This window comes from Helicoverpa armigera, chromosome 13, assembly GCF_030705265.1.
Source record: "Helicoverpa armigera isolate CAAS_96S chromosome 13, ASM3070526v1, whole genome shotgun sequence".
Taxonomy (NCBI): Eukaryota; Metazoa; Arthropoda; class Insecta; order Lepidoptera; family Noctuidae; genus Helicoverpa; species Helicoverpa armigera.
In genome coordinates, this window is record NC_087132.1 from 4,694,052 (window position 1) to 4,714,362 (window position 20,311).

General features: G+C 34.0%; 1 protein-coding gene across 1 annotated transcript in view; it reads left to right on the forward strand.

Moving 5' to 3' along the window:
* LOC110371614 ((11Z)-hexadec-11-enoyl-CoA conjugase) overlaps positions 1–20,311 on the forward strand; it is a 42,786-nt gene that overhangs the window by 1,833 nt on the left and 20,642 nt on the right. The gene's annotated exons all lie outside the window — the stretch shown is intronic.

The window sequence follows — 20,311 nt, forward strand, 5'->3', positions numbered from 1 at the left end:
TGCCTTTCTCGATACATAAGCTATCTAAGAAATGGTTTTTTAAAATTGGCATATACTTGCATTTTTTGATTCAATATACTTGCATTTTTATCATTCAACTTTTATTCACTCGGATATTTTATTTACACACAGTAACTTGGTCTATAGTTACCTATTCTCAGCATAATACGGGGGAAAATAATATTTGTTTGCTTAGGCCCCAATATTACTTAACCCATTTGCAAAATCTTTTATTTTATCCGGTTACGGTAAGAAGTACCCCCGGGATGTGGATGAAGGCGTGAGAAAGCTAAAAAATTTAAAGTATGCCGTAGAACAAAACATTCATCCGTATTTTTTATAATCATCATCCTCATCCTCCTGTCCTTATCGCAATTTTTTTATTTCGGGTCATCCGTCTATTTCAACAACTCAATATGTTAATCACATAACACAAAGATTTTTTTTGTACATTGTTAACTGTAGATTATAAACTTTATTACGTATTTTGGTGTAATATTTAATGCTTCTACTAATTAATGTGTGGTAGTACACTAATAACAACCATTATTTCAACGTTGTGTATGTATTATGATAACATCGCATCAACAACTGTACGAGAATAATTACTTATAGCAATATTGTTGCGAATAGACCGCGCTGTTGCCATGGCAACAGAAATATAGGATACGAACGTAAGTTTCATGCAAAGGCTAGTTACCGAGTAAACTCGGTGACATCACTTTAGAAATTCATTACTGAAAGTGCTTTTATTTATTTTTGACGATGTAATTTTCCATAATCTCTAGATTGATGCCAAGGTTACTCGAATCCAACATACATACATATACAATTATCAGCACTGTTTTCTTTAAATCGGATTTTGGCTTTTATTCGACATTTTGCTTACGTTTTACGGTAAAATAGATCCATAATAGTTGAAATGTAGCCTCATCGATATGATGACACGTTTGAAACTATAGACCACAGCTAGTTGTTACACAATATTAAAATCAAAAGTTTACGTAATTTGATCATTCTATCATGATTCCATAATGACTCATTTTAAAATATCGGGTGTTAACCGGCTTCTAACTATGAATGTAGGTAATGCACGAGTTTATTACAGAGTAGCCATGAGCGATGTTTACCAAATTGACTTTGGTCACGCATCATTAACCTTTCAATAATATAGACAAGTGCTCTGTTTTTCTACGACGTTTCAAATGTTCAAGAACTTTCGAATGCGGTCAGGAAAGCATTAAATATAATAATAATATGATTTATGTTAATTTAATTGTTTGAATTTAACTGATGAAAAGATTACCATTTTGTTGAAGTCCATACATGGTTCGTAAGCAAACTGTAAGTAGTTGTTAATTTATTTTAACAACTACAGCTTGCTTACGAACCTATTTGGAGCTACAAGTGACTTACCAATACTTCAAGTGGATAAACAAAACACTACTACGCATTCTTGAGACGTCAAATTACTAACTTCAGAGTGCCAAAGTTATTTTGTTAGAATATTGTAAAAGGTAATATACAGAAAATACAAACGTAGCCAGTTACCCATTTGCTTTTGTCACTTAAACATACATACATATAAATAAATTAATGGATCGAAGAAATAAAGGACACGCCTACATAATATTTTCCATTTCTTCGTTCATAAAAAATCGTCAATGTTATTTGTCTTAGTTGCTCTGGAAAATCCCTATCTTTTTTCAAAATTAAACAGAATATTTTCCTTTCGTGTCACTTTCATAAAACATCATTATTGGCCAAATACATTTCACACAGAAGAGCTGTAAATGCCATTATACAAAAAGAATACATATCTAATCATAGTACCTACGCAAATATGTGCCGATACTCATTTTCAACATGCATAGGTAGGTATTCCTATAGGTTTCTATCCCCGTCGAGAGCTTCAACCTACTTTTTATGCATGAAGTGGCCACAGACCATCTAAATGGCACATGACGTCACAATCCTGCCCTCATCGTTAAGTAATACTATTATAATATACTTTCTCCCTCCCCAGTCGTTCTAGCTAGCTCGTTTCGTAGGCCTTGAACGAACGCATTAATATAAATATGACATAATCTAGTCAGTGATGTCATTCCTCAGAAGTTATTAGACATGACACACTAACGCATCTTACAAACACGTGAATGGATATATTTCATCTTTCAAAATCAATTCCTAAAATACTCGAATCTGTATTACATAAATATGTATTTCAGTTTGTAAACATTCGCCAGCAATACAAAAAGAACATTTAAATATCAATGCGAGTGTGCATTCATATTTCAGTTCGTGACTGTTTCTTCGAATATTTAACACATTGGAATTTCAAACTATTTCGATCATAAAATATAGAGCATTTCAATCTAAAGTAGGTACTCGGTTTTAGTAATACAATAAATCTTAGTAAACATAATTCAGTCTTACATGATTACGAAAGGAAAGAAAATTATCTTATCATTTGTTTTCCTACGTCCTCGAGGTTAATTTTCAAACAGTTATAATGTACTATAAACATAGTGTAATTTATAGGGGTATACATTACTAAACTTTATTATAGTTAACATTACTTCGCAGCCCATTCGAATGTAAAGCGCTTGTTGTCAAGTTGTCAAAATAAAATCTTTTATTGAGAGCGATGGATGTTTATACTCACTCAATTGTATACTTCGTGCATGTGTGTAGTATTGAGTCATGTATACTCACGTGTATCCGAGTAGCATAGAGACAGACTGGCTCACAATTACAGCCACGCGTCACATACTTAAGGCCGAATAAATTAGGGAATATACAATTCAAATTATTTTGTCATCTTACTGTGCTACTTACTTCTGTCGCAAGTGTATTTTAATTCTGTTAATATGTTGTCGCGCTCGTACAAATAGTTTGGAGGTCGTTGACATATTTTTTTCTAGCTCCAATAAATACATCACAGGGATTTTTTATGATGTTGAGAGAAGACGTCATATAATTGCTAAACGATTATAAAGGAATACAAATCCGTAAAATACTAATCAAAAATACTTTTCAGTTATCAAATATATTAATAATTGTTCATTCATCTATTGAATTAAACTTGAAATCAAACAACCGATAAAACATTCCTATTGTGGGCTCCCGGGCGGAGTAAGCGCAAACATCGCTAGGGAACTCGCTCCCAGATTATTACTTGTTTGTTCCATTGAATATTCTTGAGCAAATGCTCCGCAACCGTATTTTAGAATGCATTTATGTAATGTGCAAATAATGTTTATTGTGAAAATGTGGCAAACACACCCAGCGTCAGGGAATAACCAAATGGTTCAGATTTCCTCACGAAGTTTTCCTCCAGATTCGTAATTTGTTGAAGTTGTTTCCTTGACTTTTTGCTTCTGAAAATCTTTGCTATTATGTATATTTAATAATACTATTTATTATACATAGTCTACATTATGTCTCACTGACATGACATCACCTCGACTGGATGTTTTCCCCCTAATGGATAGATTTCCTATCTACCTAGCTACCTCGAGAGGCATTGGTAATATTTAATAAATTGAACTTTCCTGCAACGTAATTGTGTACCAAAAATTATTAAATTAGGTACAGTACCAAATATGAATCTCTAAAGAGAGAAACAATGACTGCCTGTTCTATTATTTTCCTAAAATAAACATACCTAATGCCAATTGCCGCTCCAGTGGCGTCATCGTCGAATAGATGAAACCTATACTCCTTCGGAAGGAGTCAGAGTGCTAGGTATCAAGTTTCTACTTATCCCTACTTAAGTTATGACGTCACGTAAAAAGTAAATAGCTCAGTAAATAGGTGGGAATCGAGATTCTTATGATTCTCTGAATTGTGGAATAGATACGGTTCTCCTTGTTTCAAATACCGCGTACTTAACACCAATGAATTTGTGCGCAAACACAATATTGGACTTTGAATTGAATGGTAGAAGAGACCACTCCAATTCATAATCGTATTTTGTGACTCTTTGATGACTTTTTAAGTTAGCCTCTGCCAGGCATTTACGAAAAAATTACGTTTCACCTGACTTTTCTGATAAAAAAACCGGTCCAGCAGAAGTCGCGTATACGTATAAAACGGCCTAAAATACAATTATTTATTTACGGAATCTACGGTCTAAGTCTAAAAAAGCCGTAACAGATGGAATTTCAAGAGTCTACCTGTTGCCGTCATAGTTATTAAGTCCTGTGACTAGTTTTCGACATTATTTCAAACTTTTTTCATTCACGTGACACAATTCATACATGAAATCCAAACTGTTTTTATGGCAGAAACACACGAAAGGCTGTTTAAACACCGCGTCATAGCACGACTAACTGATAATCTCAAAGCCAGTAGAATTAGTTAAATATTAAAGTACTGACAAAGAACACTGACAATGAGGTAACTTTGTAGTAACATTTTTTACCTGCCTAAAATATATTTCATTTTATTTAACCTTATTTTTACTCTAGAGAACAAAAACTTTCATTTTATTTTTCAGTTAATAACAAACTAAAAAGTATTTAAATTATCTGAATTCTTCGTTTACTGAATAAGTAAGTATTCCTAGGGGAATCTGTTTTCTTTGCATCTCCGCTGAGATTCTCTGTGAAAATACTTGGATGTTGATAGGTTCGAAAGTGAGATATCTTACAACAGGATTTTCACTGACTACAGGATACCTAAACTTACGTAAATTAACTTACATTTTTTTAAATTACGTAATAATGTGATCCCTACTACGTATTAGGTATTTAATTTTCGTCGTGTTCCATTTTCTGAGAATCGTACTTAGGGAAAATTTTCTAGCCTCTTTACCTTTTATACTTTATTGGACTTCGACAATCTTATTATTCTACTCCTTGTTAGTACGTAATGGGTGAGTTAGTTTAATGTTTTTTTTTTTTCGTTCTGTGGTTCGAATAAAGTTGACTATACCTACCAATCTATCTATACCTTATCAAAGAATTCAATTCTATCTTTTCTCATATCTTAATGTATCATAAAACCTCATTTTGATTGTATGCACGTGCAAGATAGTCAAAGAGAAAACAAATCCTGTTGCTGTTAAAAACAAAACAATGTAATGTATAGATTCTAGTAACTGGTTAACATAAACATTACTTGAACATAAGCACTTAAACCCCGACAGTTTGATTTATTATTATTATGAGGGCCATTTACGAATACAAACAAGAACAAGAAGGGTATAAGTAAGCAGGTACCCTAAACAGCAAGAATAAGAAGGGCAGGGGAAGGGTATACGTCAGTTTCACTTAGGAACCTATCACGCTATTCGAGGGTAGTCAATTTATCAATACGATACCCTACGTTATTGAGAATGTTGTTATAAGCTGAGATTCCATCAGTCGGCGGCACGTTGCGGTTCTATGACGTCCACCAATGTTTCTTCTGATCTACTCGCTCTAGCAAACCGTTACAAATTGTGTTAAAACATTGCTAAAATTTTCGCGGCATTGTAGCTTTTGTGCCATACATCTCTCGCCGAACGTCTAGGTACATTAAACCTATGAATGATGAATTTTACGTGAATTTAATGTGCGCACTTTTGGTAGAATCTCGTCATAAGATTTTACGAGAACCTTTCAGGTAAATGTAGATGCGTAGTTATCCTGTGACTCATTTGAATACAGTCAAAAACATTAACATTGATAGTGTTATCAGATGTCAGACATATATCAAAAATTTTAAAGGACTTGAAGAATAAAACGAAAAACCTACCTAACGATTTTTACATGTGAAGTTACACTCAAATGAGTCGCCCAAAAAATTATTTAATGATGTATGGGGCACGTAATTTCAGCAGCAGAAGATCAAAGTCATGCTTTTTCCAACAGAAACTTTTCGACATGTAGGAGTGACTCACACTTTTACTCTGTAAAACGATATGACGTGACCTTTGTCAACACACTCCAAATAATTGTTTATATTAATTGTTTGTTTGTTCCATAAACTGTAAGCACAAAATACATAGGTACAGAAGTCAATCTACATACAAAGCGCGTTCGAGTCACGCAGACATAGGTGTCTATGTGTGCGTGTTCACAGACGCGCTGTCTCAAAACAACTCAAAACAGTGCGAGCGCGGCTGTCATTTTCTTGAGATACGCGCGCCACACACAAGGTAAATAAATGTGCACGCGTTGTGATACTAACTGTAATTTGACTGCAATATTTTTAATTTTAATAACAAAAGAAAAAGTAATAATGGAGTAACAAAAAAAGTCGTATTAAATTGTTCAGTGGACGGTTGTTTTAATACAACTATAAACAGTGAACAGTCGTTTTTTTAGTCTGCCGTATTACCTATAGTATGTACCTGCTTTCTCATATTTCGATGGTTCGTTTAATAAACGCAGTTGGTAGGTACCTACAGTTAGGTGGGTAGGTAAGCGCCCCGGCGCGGCGGCACAAAATACATAGGTACAGAAGTCAATCTACATATAAAGCGCGTTCGAGTCACGCAGACATAGGTGTCTATGTGTGCGTGTTCACAGACGCGCTGTCTCAAAACAACTCAAAACAGTGCGAGCGGGGCTGCCGTTTTCTTGAGATACGCGCGTCACACACAAGGTAGATAAATGTGCACGCGTTTTGATACATACCTAACTGTAATTTGACTGTAATATTTTTAATTTTAATAACAAAAGAAAAAGTAATAATGGAGCAACAAAAAAAGTCGTATTATATGTAATTGTTCAGTGGACGGTTGTTTTACTACAACAATAAACAGTGAACTGTCGTTTTTTAGCCTGCCGTATTACCTATAGCACAGATTACTACAGATACTTCACTCAGTAGAAAACTTCCAATACCTATTACGATAATTGCCTACTCCTTCGCGTCAGCAACCACTGTATGCTAAAATGCGCCTAAATGCTCAAGCGTACAGCAGTGATTGCTTCGCACCGCGCGATTCCACAGTAATCGCAGGGCTGCCTCTTCGGTAAAATTAAATTAACATAACTTTTTATCTATGTTATAGAGAACTGTGAATATGTTCTGACTTTTATGTGGCAGTTAAAAATTTTATCATTTATAAAATATTTAACGAACTTAAAAAAAAGGAGGTGATTAGACATAGGTACAGGCCAAACTGAGAAGTTTGACTTGTATGGTTTGTAGGTATGTATGTTTGTGCGCGATAATCTCGCGTTTGGCTAAACCGATATCGATGCGATTTTCAGAAAAGGATTTGTTACATTTAGGAGAACGTTTTAAAATAAGTATAATACTTCTTAGTTTGATGATGATCTTCGGAGATGTTCACTAGAAATGAAAAAAAAAAAGCCTTAAAAAAAGAGAACCGACTTCAAATAAGGCACAAAGCCGTAAGAAATAATTTGTTTTTTTTTTTTTTATGTTGGTGCTAACAGCTGGTAATTACGAATCGAAAAAGCACCGACATCAAAAAATAAATTATTTCTTACGGTTTAGTGTTTTGAAGTCGGTTCTCTTTTTTTAAAGTTTGTTTTATTATTTTTGTAAGTTTGTTTTGTTTTATATACCTATTGGTGCTGACTGTAGAAGAAACCTAGATAAAACATAATTATATACATCAGTGTGTAGGTAAAATAAAAAAATCTTTAAAGTTACAGCACATAAGGCACCACACGGCATCGTAATGCGCTTACGAACGAACAGCAATATTAGAAGTCGGTTAAAAATTGAACGGCGTGCGCGCGCTTCGCTTGTGAAAACCGCAACTGAATTTGATCCGCCGGCGGACCGAGACCGCTCGGCTGGGCGGTAGGCACTTATAGCGCGCAAGTACATGGAGTGACGGAGGCCTGCCTATAGTATGGACCTACTTATTTTCTCATATTTCGATGGTTCTTTTAATAAACGCAGTAGGTAGGTACAGTTAGGTGGGTAGGTAAGCGCCCTGGCGGCCTCTGGCCCAATGCCGTAATAAGTTTTGCTAGTGTCGGCCCAGGCGAACCGCCCAACCTACCCTCAAAGATTATTACTAAGTAGTAGGAGTTGATAATTCATGGCGAGAGTATGTTGTAAGGTAGACGAAATAAACCTCGCAAATCAAGGTTTCTGTAGGTAGAAGCAAGCTTAGATCAGGGACTGTACCAACCCATTACATACAAAAATATTTTTTTTCGCAAGTAAAGAGTAATAAGTAAGTACCTATAAGTATATGTATGAATAACAAAATTATAAATTGCGGTTTCTGAAAAAGTTCGGTATCTCGTTCAAACGAATTTCCGTTGAAAGTGTTTATTAACCTCATGTATGCCACATTAAATATTTTATTATTATTGGTTTATATTTCATTTTTCCTGTTTTATTCTTAACAAGAAATCAAATAATTAGATACGAGTACCACTACCACGTTAGTTTTATGCGCATAAAAAGTTGACGACCCTAGCGCGACCGCCGAGTTTAGGCATGAAAAGTGAAGTACATACATGAGATTGACTTCTGTACCTATGTATTTTGTGGCGGCGGCCTCTGGCCCAATGCCGTAATAAGTTTTGCTAGTGTCGACCCAGGCGAACTTCCCAACCTACCCTCAAAGATTATTACTAGTAGGAGTTGATAATTTTTGTGATCATGGCGAGAGTATGTTGTAAGGTAGACGAAATAAAACTAGCACATCAAGGTTTCTGTAGACAGAAGCAAGCTTAGATCAGGGACTGTACATACCAACCCATTACACACAAAAATATTTTTTTCGCAAGTAAAGAGTAGGGTAAGTATATATTTATGAATAACAGAATTATAAATTGCGGTTTCTAAAAAAGTTTGGTATCTCGTTCAAATGAATTTCCTTTGAAAGTGTTTATTAACCTCTTGTAAGCCACATTAAATATTTTATTATTAGGTTTTGGTTTATATTTCATTTTTCCTGTTTTATTCTCAATAATAAATCAAATAATTAGATACTAGTACCACTACCACGTTAGTTTTATGCGCATAAAAAAGTCGACAGCCCTAGCGCGACCGCCGAGTTTAGGCATGAAAAGTGAAGTACATACATGAGATTGACTTATGTTCCTATTTTGTGCTGTAAGCCATCAACCATTAGTCCGCATGCCTTTACATGAACAAGCAATTTACAATCTTAATTGTGTCGTAAATAAGGTCTATGTTAGATATTTTTAATATAACACAAGTATAAAATATGTCACGTGTAAGTACCTACCTATAATCAAAACATTTGGGACCAAATAAATATTGAACACTGAGACCAAAAATCCTACTTAGAAACTAAATTAATTTGTTACCATTTAAGTGATAATTTGAAACAATGTAGGATGGGTATATCAACACGTAAATGTAGTACATAGACTGAAAACTATTCATAACTAAACCTGTTCATATGAAAGTTGAATTTTGGAGGTGGGAAATTATCAGATACCTCCCTCCCACTGAGCGGGAGGGGACTGGGAAGTGTAACAGTCCTACGATATAGACAACAGTTTGTATCGTAAAGACAGATGTAACGCTTCACCGAAGAGACTGGTAGTCATAGTTGAATGGCGCTAACCTTGCGAGAACATCAAAGATGCATTAAGTAAACATAATCGCAAACATTTACGTGACCTTCCATCATAATTTGAGATCATAGGAATTAGGAAGCGTTTAGTTTCGAGAACGTGTTTCAATTTTAAATTGACGAACGCGAAATCGCTTAAAATTTGCACGTGTTTGAGCATTTCTCTCGATGTTGTCGAAACAGATATTTCCAGGAATTTACTTGGGGTGTAAATTGCACTGCGAAGGATTATTTTAATTTCATCTGCTTTCCGCTTCAACTTTATATTAAACCAGTAATGTATTAACGCGTTATATTTTGTGTAACCATTTACGTATGAATGTGATTTTAAATTAGGTAAATGAGCCACGGATTAAATTGAAATAATCACAAGAAACCCGAAAAATATTATGCTAAAAGCGCTCCGACAAAACGTAAGCATAACTTCTAGGGTTCAGGGCCCTTCGTTCATAAATAAAACATGAAATTCATCGCTTCAGTTACACGCGTTTCATTTCAACTCATCACCTGCACAAGATGCCACTTTCGTTTAAATTAAGTGTCACTTAGCTACGACCATATTTCTTACTAATTCTAGCTTGTTATTATTTACAAAACAAATTCTATTCATTGTTCACTCGTGAACAAAGAGTCTGTTTGAGTTTACTTAAGATATATTCCTTCTCCATTGGGTATTTTTTTAAGAAATATTAGGTAGAACTATTCCAATTTGATCTCAAAATTAAATCAAGCCCGCATTTTAATATGGTAGCTAGCGGGCCCTCGCGACTTCAAGGTCTCAAGGTCTGCTAGGCATAAAGTGGGTCGCTCGTCAAATATACCAACATAATGGAGGAAAATCCACGAGTCTATGCTGAAGTGACGTCACATCTAGCTAACTATAACTCTATGATTCATGTTGAGCTCCAACTGTGCGGTAATGCGCCTCGCTGATAATGTGAAGTGTTTTAAGAGGTAACATTGATTTCTAGGAAATATTCAACATTCGTACAGTATTTATATCTAGTACTGGCTTTCACTACGGTTTCATGTGAATTTTATATTATTGGGTCTCTTAACTATACGCTGCAGCCATGTATCTACAAATATTTCGCATTAACAGTTTCTGAACACTGCTCATTGTTTGCTCAGCATTTAACGTTACAAAAAGGAGGTGCGAACTCTTTTCATAACACATACAAATTATATAAAACTAGCTTTCCGCCCGCGGCTTCGCCCGCGTGGAATTCGGTTATATTGCGGGATGCAATGGCGACACACAGCGCCATCTACAATCCATCCATCAAGCAAACAATATTTTTGTTTTCCCTCGGGAATATCTAAAATATCGGGATAAAAAGTACCCTATTATTTAATCCGGACTTCTAACTTTACGTCTGCAAAATTTCAAAGCAATCGGTTCAGTAGTTACGGCGTGAAAGCGGAACAAACAAACAAACAAACAAACTCACTTTCCGATTTATAATATTACTAGCTTTCCGCCCGCGGCTTCGCCCGCGTGGAATTCGGTTATATTGCGGTATAAATCACAACTATAAGAAAACTTCTCATTCCCACGGAAAAATCTAAGACCTAGAAAAAAAGCACTAAACTAACTAAACCTAACTATTATACAGCTACTGCTTAAAACCTAAAATCTATAAAATACACAATTCAATGTAAAATGGTAGGAACCAAAAAAAGCGAAAATCAGTGAATAAAGATAAAACAGCAAGTAAATGAGTCGAAAAGTGCACCGAATAAGTGTATGAGTGTTAGACACTGCTTCCAGAGCGAGTACAAAAAAAAAATATTTATTTGAAAACACCATTTTTTTTTAGCGGCGTAAAATCATCAAATGAGCCCTCCCGCTGTGGGTTAGCAGCGGTGAGGGAGTGTCAGACTCTTACTGACTAAAATCGTCGTGTTCCGTCCTAGGCCTTTTATATACCAGGGCCGCGGTATCTCTTTCGAACAACCCGCAGCCCCGGCTGGCCCTGGCCCTACTGGGCCCCACTGATTTCAAAACACCTTAAGACTAATTCGCGGCGAACCTTAACACCGCGATATAGAAAAGCACAACGCCATCTATCGAGCTATCGGGAAGCTCGCGATTGAACAATGAGCTACAGGTTAAAGCGCGAGATATCATTGCACTTCTTACGTATCTTAAAAAAAACAACGTCACCACGTTTTAAAAAGCTATCATTCCACTTCTTACGTATTTTAAAAACACATCGTTACCACGTTTTAAAAACACCCAGCGCCATCTATCGCATACCTCAAGAACTAAATAACTTAACTAATACTTATACCAATTAGTAATTCGTTGAATTATAGTTATTTCACGATAAAACAAATTGTACGTCATCCCTCGGGAATTCCTCATTTTCGAGGATTCATTATCGTATCATTTAGCTTATAAATTTATATGTTCATATTCGTTTGCAATATATAAGTAGATGTAAAAAAAACAGTTTAGACGATTAAACAAATTGTACATCATCCCTCGGGAATTCCTCATTTTCGGGGATTCATTATCGTATCATTTAGCTTCTAAATGTCCATGATTATATTCGTTTGCAATATATTACCTTGTTGTAAACGACACACAGCGCCATCTACAATACATCCATCAAGCAAACAATATTTATGTTTTCCCTCGGGAATATCTATTTTTTTTCGGGATAAAAAGTACCCTATTATTTAATCCGGACTTCTAACTTTACGTCTGCAAAATTTCAAAGCAATCGGTTCAGTAGTTACGGCGTGAAAGCGGAACAAACAAACAAACAAACAAACAAACAAACAAACAAACTCACTTTCCGATTTATAATATTAGTAAGGATTAGTAAGGATGTGTTAACTACATGCATAGTCACCATTAATGTATTTCTTCAAGGGATTAGAGTTGCAACCTATAAAATATATTAATTAAACTAAATGAAAGAGGAAGTTACAAAAATGTTAGCCTAATTCATTTTAATCACGTGTAAAGATAAGTATCGTAAACTGCGCTTGCCACAACACGTTTTGATAACAGCTATTTTTGGCACCGAATAATAACGGCTATTATTTTTTAGTTCACAGATAATATAGATAGGTATAGTGATTGCAATTTTTCTTATCCTGATGTTATTACCTCCTGTAGATAGCAGGAAGAGTGTATTCTTCGAATGGATTAAACATGATTTCACTCGCAATTATCGATAATAATCTTTACAAATAATGACACGAGATACAGAGAAATTCATTTTCCTCTATAACAAACATTCAAAACGGGAACAATTTTGAGCCTTCCATTAAAAAAAACGATTCCCCATCGTATGTAAATTATCCAGTTACTTTCATATTCACGATTCAAACATGTTAGTCATAGACAATACTTCAAATCTAATCTGTCTGGTTATTTGTTATGACTATGGTCGATTCAAATGTGTGTTTAATATTTTAGTATGGTATTTGCGAATTCGTTCACTTTCATAATTATTGTTTGTCTGGTTCAAAATAGCTTTTACTACTTGCCTCACGTTTCTGGATTATTCGCCGTTTTAATTACGGAGTTGTTCAATGAGAGTATTTTCATTACCTATTAAGCTTTTTTTGAAACCTTGAAATTATAGTTTGGCATTATTCATCCAATTCTGGTTATTTTAATCTTATCAGTTTGGGAACTAATGAATAGCAGTTGATTTTTTATTTTAATTAAGTAGTCACTTTATTAGTACCTACTCTCCTGGTTTTAATCTTTGCAATTTTCGAAGCAAACACACGGCATTCTCAAAGATTCTCTAATAAGTAAGTAGGTACTAAGCGATCTAGAAAAATGTTGTCATCCTAACTCAAGGGCTTTGTTTGATTTAAACGTACCCTTAGCAGTAACTAATGACTATGGCTGTGCTGTCTATGTTTTATGTCTGTACCTCAGACGTAATCTTCCTCATTTATCACTTCTGATCTTCTGTTTCTTGTTCCTATTAGATGTCGTAATCTCCTTGCGACCTGACAGCCAGCATTTGCCATGCTGCCCTCTCGCAGCCGTAACAATCTGCTTGAATAGAATGACTTTCCTAATTCAATCTTTACACTATCGGTGTAAACATTTTCCTTAAAACCTACATCTATAGGTTTTTAGAAAAACTCGAAAAATTGGCCTGAGAGGTCTGCAATTCAGAAAAGTAGGTAGTCAGAGAGACGGCGGATTGAGGCATTGCCAAAATTCTATCAGTTGTTTTTATTCCGTAGGGGCTATAGATATTTTGAAATAGCTTGTATGAGGCTCGTGTCAAAATTCTATCTTCAGTAATCAAATCAACAGATGAATAAGGAAAGGCCGTAAGAATACCACGTAGACGTGAACTTGACCTTGTCCTCCAACGCTGTAACACTGAAACCTGTCGAGGTCGGCTGAAAAAAATGTTAGTTGGACGTAAAAGAAAACATGCAACTATCCTACTAATATTATAAACGCGAAAGTTTGTATGTATGGATGTATGGATGTTTGTTACTCTTTCACGCAAAAACTTCTGAATGGATTTTAATGAAACTTTACAATAATATAGCTTATACATCAGAATAACACTACAAGGCTACAATTTGTAAACATATTGTTCGAAATACTAAACCTGCGCAGACGAAGTCGCGGGCACCAGCTAGTTACAATTAAACTTTCGCGAAAATATTGCAATTTATTTCAAAACAAAAATAAATAGTATTTTAACTCGTCCTCGCTGGAAAAGCAAACTGAATATTGAAACAGATTTTTTTGTTTATTTATTTACGTGACAATAGTTATTTGTTATACAAGAGTGCAAAGTTGCTTTTTAACCGCGGGCTCAATTTTGATGACCGAGCAAGCGAAGGATTCTAAAATTGAAACACGAGCGTAGCGAGGGTTTCAATAATTAGAATCCTGAGCGATAGCGAGGGAATCAAAAGAGCACAAGGTGAAAAATCTTTGCACTCGAGTGCAACACGTAACTTTTCATCCCACCTCATCGAGGAAATTACTAAATGCAAAAAAACAAAATGGCGCGCACATACGAGTATCAAATTAAAAAGCTGTAGGTACCTATTAAAGTTCATATATTTCAAAACTCACTTTAAAAATGAAACGACGTTAAAAATCTGTGTAAAAACAATAATAAAAAATACTTAATTAATTGAATAATTATTTTAAGCAGTATTTTATTTGGTTAATATGTATTTGTTTGAAAAGTTTTATCGAGATTTTCACAAATGGAGTATTGCACACGATGTTCTAAATTCAAATCACTTTGCCGCTCTAGAGGATAAAAACGACTTTTGCGCTCAGAGTGCTTAGTGCGAGTTTTCGTGAATTTTTTTACGGACTCACATGAGAGCGCGTATACTAAGATTTGTATGCAGTGTTGCCAACTTAGTGGATTTTCCACTAATACTGGTGGTTTAAGTCCCCTATTTAGTGGCGAAATGTTGAAAGTACTGCGGGTCAAGTAGCGAAATGTAAGTTTTGTGGTACAACTTTAAGGAGTTACTATGGACATTTGAAGTCTCACGGAATGTCAAAAAAGCATCTACAAAACAAAAAGGTGAACGACTACTATATAATTATATTAAGTACTCATTCATTGGTCAAATGCGTAACTAAACAATTTGTGAAACTACTACGCCGATTATAATTTGTGAAGGATTCGGATCGGGTCGGATGAATTGCTAAACAGATGTAATGCTTTGTCTGTTTTAATTTTCTATCGTTGCCGAGTTACATCTTTGGATGATTAAATTGTTTTAGGTTACAATAAAATATAAACAATATTTTTTTAGTGGTGAATTTGGTGATTTTAAGTGTGGGATAAATTTTTGTTAGTGGTTTTCTGGTGGTTTTAAAAGTTGACTCTGGTGGTAAGCTTCTACAACTGTTGGCAACACTGTTTGTATGGAACAAAGACAGGTTCCAATTTTTGACACTAGGTGGAGCTGTTTTTGTTCCACACAAATCTTAGTATACGCGCTCTCATGTGAGTCCGTAAAAAAATTCACGAAAACTCGCACTAAGCACTCAGATATCAATGGGTAAAACTACTCTTTCCGAGATGGTGGGATGAAAAATATTTTGTTTAACTGAAATTTATATGTTTCGAAAAACTTGTATAAATACGAGGAAAAAATAATAAATACTATATTCACAATTAGCAACTACCTATATAAATCTAAAAAGGCTACCTTTTTTGAGAAGCAGATTTCAACTTTGTCTTTATTTATAAATCACTTTAGTGCTTTAGAAATTTCATCTCTTTGTTATAATATTAGAGAACATTTCTTTAACGTAATAAAGGGATGAGATGTAGTAAAATGTTTGACTTTGTTAGCCCTTGATTTCTTGAAGTTCTTCATCCAAGGTAGGTTTGATTAAATTTCAGATACAACAATTTGTAACATGTCACTTGTAATCTAAAAAGGAATGTCAATATCAACGGCAAATAAAATAGGGGAAAGAATTCCAAGACTTTATTTATACCCGGTTCTGGCAAAAATAAAAATTTAATTAAACTCTTTCGAGCCGCAATGAAAAAGTAACTCTGAAAATATTTTATTGAAAATGCTTAAGCACTAGGTGGCTACATTTCTTATTTTGTACATACTGAATGAGGTAGACCAAGGTCTTTTCAAGCAACTTTCTCATATTGCGAAAACACACGTTTCTCTTCAGCCATCACAATTACTTTGGACTGATTTATTCGTACTTATATCTATATAAAAATATTGTAGGTAGGTAAATTTTTTTTCTAAAAAATGTAATAACATTTTATTTCACATTATTTTCAATAGAATTTGATCTAGACAACTTCAAAGTATTTATTTAATATCCCAACTTTATCTCAATCAAAGATTTACGGTATCAATATTTCTGACTATTATTTCAACATTTTCATGAGTCGCTAGGTAAGGTTCTAGCCGTAGTCAACTTTTTCGTACTAAATCAATAGAAGTTGAAAAAACAAGACCTTTTCAGTACTTTTACAAACTTGTACAGAATCGACCCTTTAAAACTGTTAGGTACTTATAAATATTCAAGAACAGTAACAGCGCTGAACATTACAACGTATTTTTATAAGTCATGTAAGAACGTTATATTTTTAGACTCCTTGAATAACTACGTAAAAAGAAAGTAGTTTCAGTCGAGTGTAATTTATTTTTGCAAGTATTTTAGGCGACTGGTTTTTTTATTTTTTATATTTTTCTTATTTCATTCAAAGAAATAAGGAAATATTAATTTTGACGTAACAGAACTCTTTAGTACAAAAACATAGCATACTGATAGATCTGACACGCTGTGAAGGTCTGAAATCGGTTGTTACCGTGCCAAAACTATATAATATTATTGTTCACATCTATTCCCTTTCGGAACACCTAAATATTCACACGTGCCTTTCAAGGAATCCATGGAATGTAAATGTAAAGTCTAGACTTTAGGTAAATATTACCTAATAACTAGGTACCTGTAGGGTAATATCTTGAGCACCTATCTAGGATTAAGCCTTATCATGTTACTACTTGATTATACCTCAGTTGGTATATGAAATTCCAGGCTTATATAACATATCTTTAATGTTTGATGATAATACGGTGATCATTAAGATAATGAATATTTGTTATGAAGGATACCTACACACAGGATATTTTTATTTTAAACTGTGCACCTATTACGTAAGTGTAGTTTAGATTTTTATGCTTTTTATTGGTGTATGTTATTATGTGTTTTAAAAGTCGAATTATGATTAGCTTTTTACTAAAAGCAATAATAAATATCGAAACAATTAGCATAGAATTGCATAGACATCAAATACTAATTTCAAGTCCCTACTACATTTTAATGAAAAACTTTTGATAGGGATTTCCATTGAACGGATTCGTTGTAAAACGTAATAAAACTTTGTTGTTTACGCTTATACAAATACGAGATATTTCATAAAAATATGTTTCAGACAGTGATTTAAAATGAAAAACTATTTATTCAAATCATTTATTTAACTTTATATAGTTTTCAAAATTACTTCTTTCTTTGAAGTTTTATTAAAATACCACCTCTTTTTCTGGAGAATTGAAATAAAAATATATTCAAAATATTTTGGCGGGTTGACTGCATCTAGCAATATAATATACTTTTTTCAATAAAATGTGTATGTAAAGAAACCAAAACAACAATTTCTTTTAGGTAGGTACTCTAGAGTCTCATGCTTTGATAGCTCATAACAATAGCGCACACTATCGTGCATGGAGAAAAACAATGGTAATTGTACGTAATTAAAATGCGTGGCTTTACGACCCATTCACAATGTTGCATCACTCACGACATTATTGGCACGGCAATTCAAATGGTTTCGTCCTTAACTGACGTAAATAAGATGCATTCTGATAAAAGATCTGTACCTACAATGTTAAGAAAACATTTTTTTGAGGCATATATTTTTTAAGGCTTTCTTTGGTAATCCATAATTGAGCATAAATAACTTACTGTTTACTAACCTTTTAAAGTATTTGAAGGATCAGACAAAATGTTGAAACGATTTATTTAAATGTTTTAAGAACTTGGAGCAGTTTCAAAGTTCGAAACTCCAACTAAAGGAATCACGAATTAATTTGATAACTGTGTCTCTCGAAAGTCAGCGTCGGATTTCTGATGAACCTTTTCGACAATGACGTAATGCCGAGGAATTTTCATTACTCTCGAAATATTCAACAATTATTGCCAATTTCAGGATTTACATCGTTAGGTAAACCTATTGGCAATCTAAGGTTTATTTTTTTAAGAAAGTAAGTATTTTCATAACGTATGAATTCTACAAACCAAAGGCCAATGTAATCTTAATGTCAAACATTTTGCTAGCGAACGAAAAGTAATATTTAACTAAAAAGAAACATTTACTTACTAAACAACAAAAATGGATTCTGTTTGACCTTTTATAACTGGATCAAATAAAATAAGTAAATACCTAGAAAGACCTTATTATTAAAACACAAAAGAATTTTGATGATCAGAAATCATACAAGCCCGTTTTCCAGGTTAATCTACGGAAAACAAATTGGCCTTTTTTTGGGAAATCTAAACAATTTCAAAATGACAGACGGAAATGATTATTTGTTATTACGTTTCCTAATTTACATTGGAATTCAATTGAGGTATATTTTTAGGACAGAAAGAAACTCCTACACTTCAATGGAAGTTTGGAACAATCAAGTAAAGCATATTCCAAGATTTTCTTGTTGAAATATTTTATCTTGGCGATAAATTGTATGGCATCCTTAGGTCGGCATTGAGATAGTGAACATAAAATAACTACGTAATATTTGTAAAGTATGAGCAAAAGACCTAAAAATGTGGTAGTATTTAGTTGACGAAGTTTAAGTATATGAAAAACGTTTTACTGCAAACCAATAAACAGAAATGTATGTGTACATTTCTCGGCGGCTGCGTTTAATAAAATACTGTATAAAAGAAATTGCTGTCAAGCCTGTGGAATGTGGTTGGTTGATAAATAGTAACATGCTTTAAAAGTAGAATTTAACCACTGTTTTTATGCAAAAATATCTACATATACATTATGTATATTTTATTTTTTACCGAACTATATTCTAAATCAATAAGTATGTGTAAAAACCGGTTAAGTCCAATGAAAAAGACTAAACCAAACACGTAACTTTTATTTTCGTGTAATGACTGTTTCGTTACAACTACGCTACGCTTAAGCTGAGTTCTATTTTTAGCTCTTAACTAGTCATTACGTCATTTTATCTGTTGACAACTCTATTCTATTATTAGCAATAGGCGGTTTATGGATCTCAGCTAATATCTTCTGATACGAATTGTGATAAGCGGATGACAAATCACTAAATACACAATGCGCACATTTTACTACCAACTAGCTATGTTTGTCAGAAATGTATTTCCAAGCTCATGTCTAGTCATAATAATTGGATGAGTGACACATAGAAAATGAACAGACGAACTAGGTATTTTATGTTCATAGATTTGTATTCCGATACCGTCAACTAGACACGCTAACTGCTACATTCAACTAAATTAATCAAATATTAACTTTAACAATAGGCACGTTATAATATCTACATATTTAGGTTAGAAATTTTAGGGACTGGGTAGGTAATTTAGGCAGACCTATCGTATGATCTAAGTCTTAGTGAAGTCTTATCAAAATGCTAGCTTATATTCGTCATTAAGGCTGTGGGTACCTGTAACAATAACAATACTCAAGAAGGAAAATGAATAGCTGAATATTCACTTATAATACCACAAGAGCTTCAAAATTATCGGGTATTTTCCGATAGGTTCGTTGCAAACAAATGAAGGAGTCAAGTTTTTCAGGTTAAAAAATAACGAGCGCGAAGCGCGAGTGATTTTTCCTGGAAAACTTGACGACTTTATTTGTTTGCAAGAACCTGAGGAAATGCCAGAGAATTTTGAAGCTCGTGTGGTATTCGGGGGATTATTTTTCCGTCCCAAATGTCGGCCACAACCTGTCAGTTTGACATAGCAACGACCAGAGAAAATATTCAAAAAATTATCAGTATAATACCATGTAGGTTGTACCACGTGACGTCGAATGGTGCAATTCTATTGGTCGATATTTGGGTCGGAAAAATAATCACCGATGTTTGATATGCACCCTTTAAGTCTAGTTTATTTAAATTTTTTTGTTTAAAATTTATTGATGAAATGCCTGGGTGTTGAGAAACCGGAGGTAACTCAGTCAGTTAGTCACTTTTATTCCGAGGTGTTTTATTCGCCATGTCTCTAGGCTG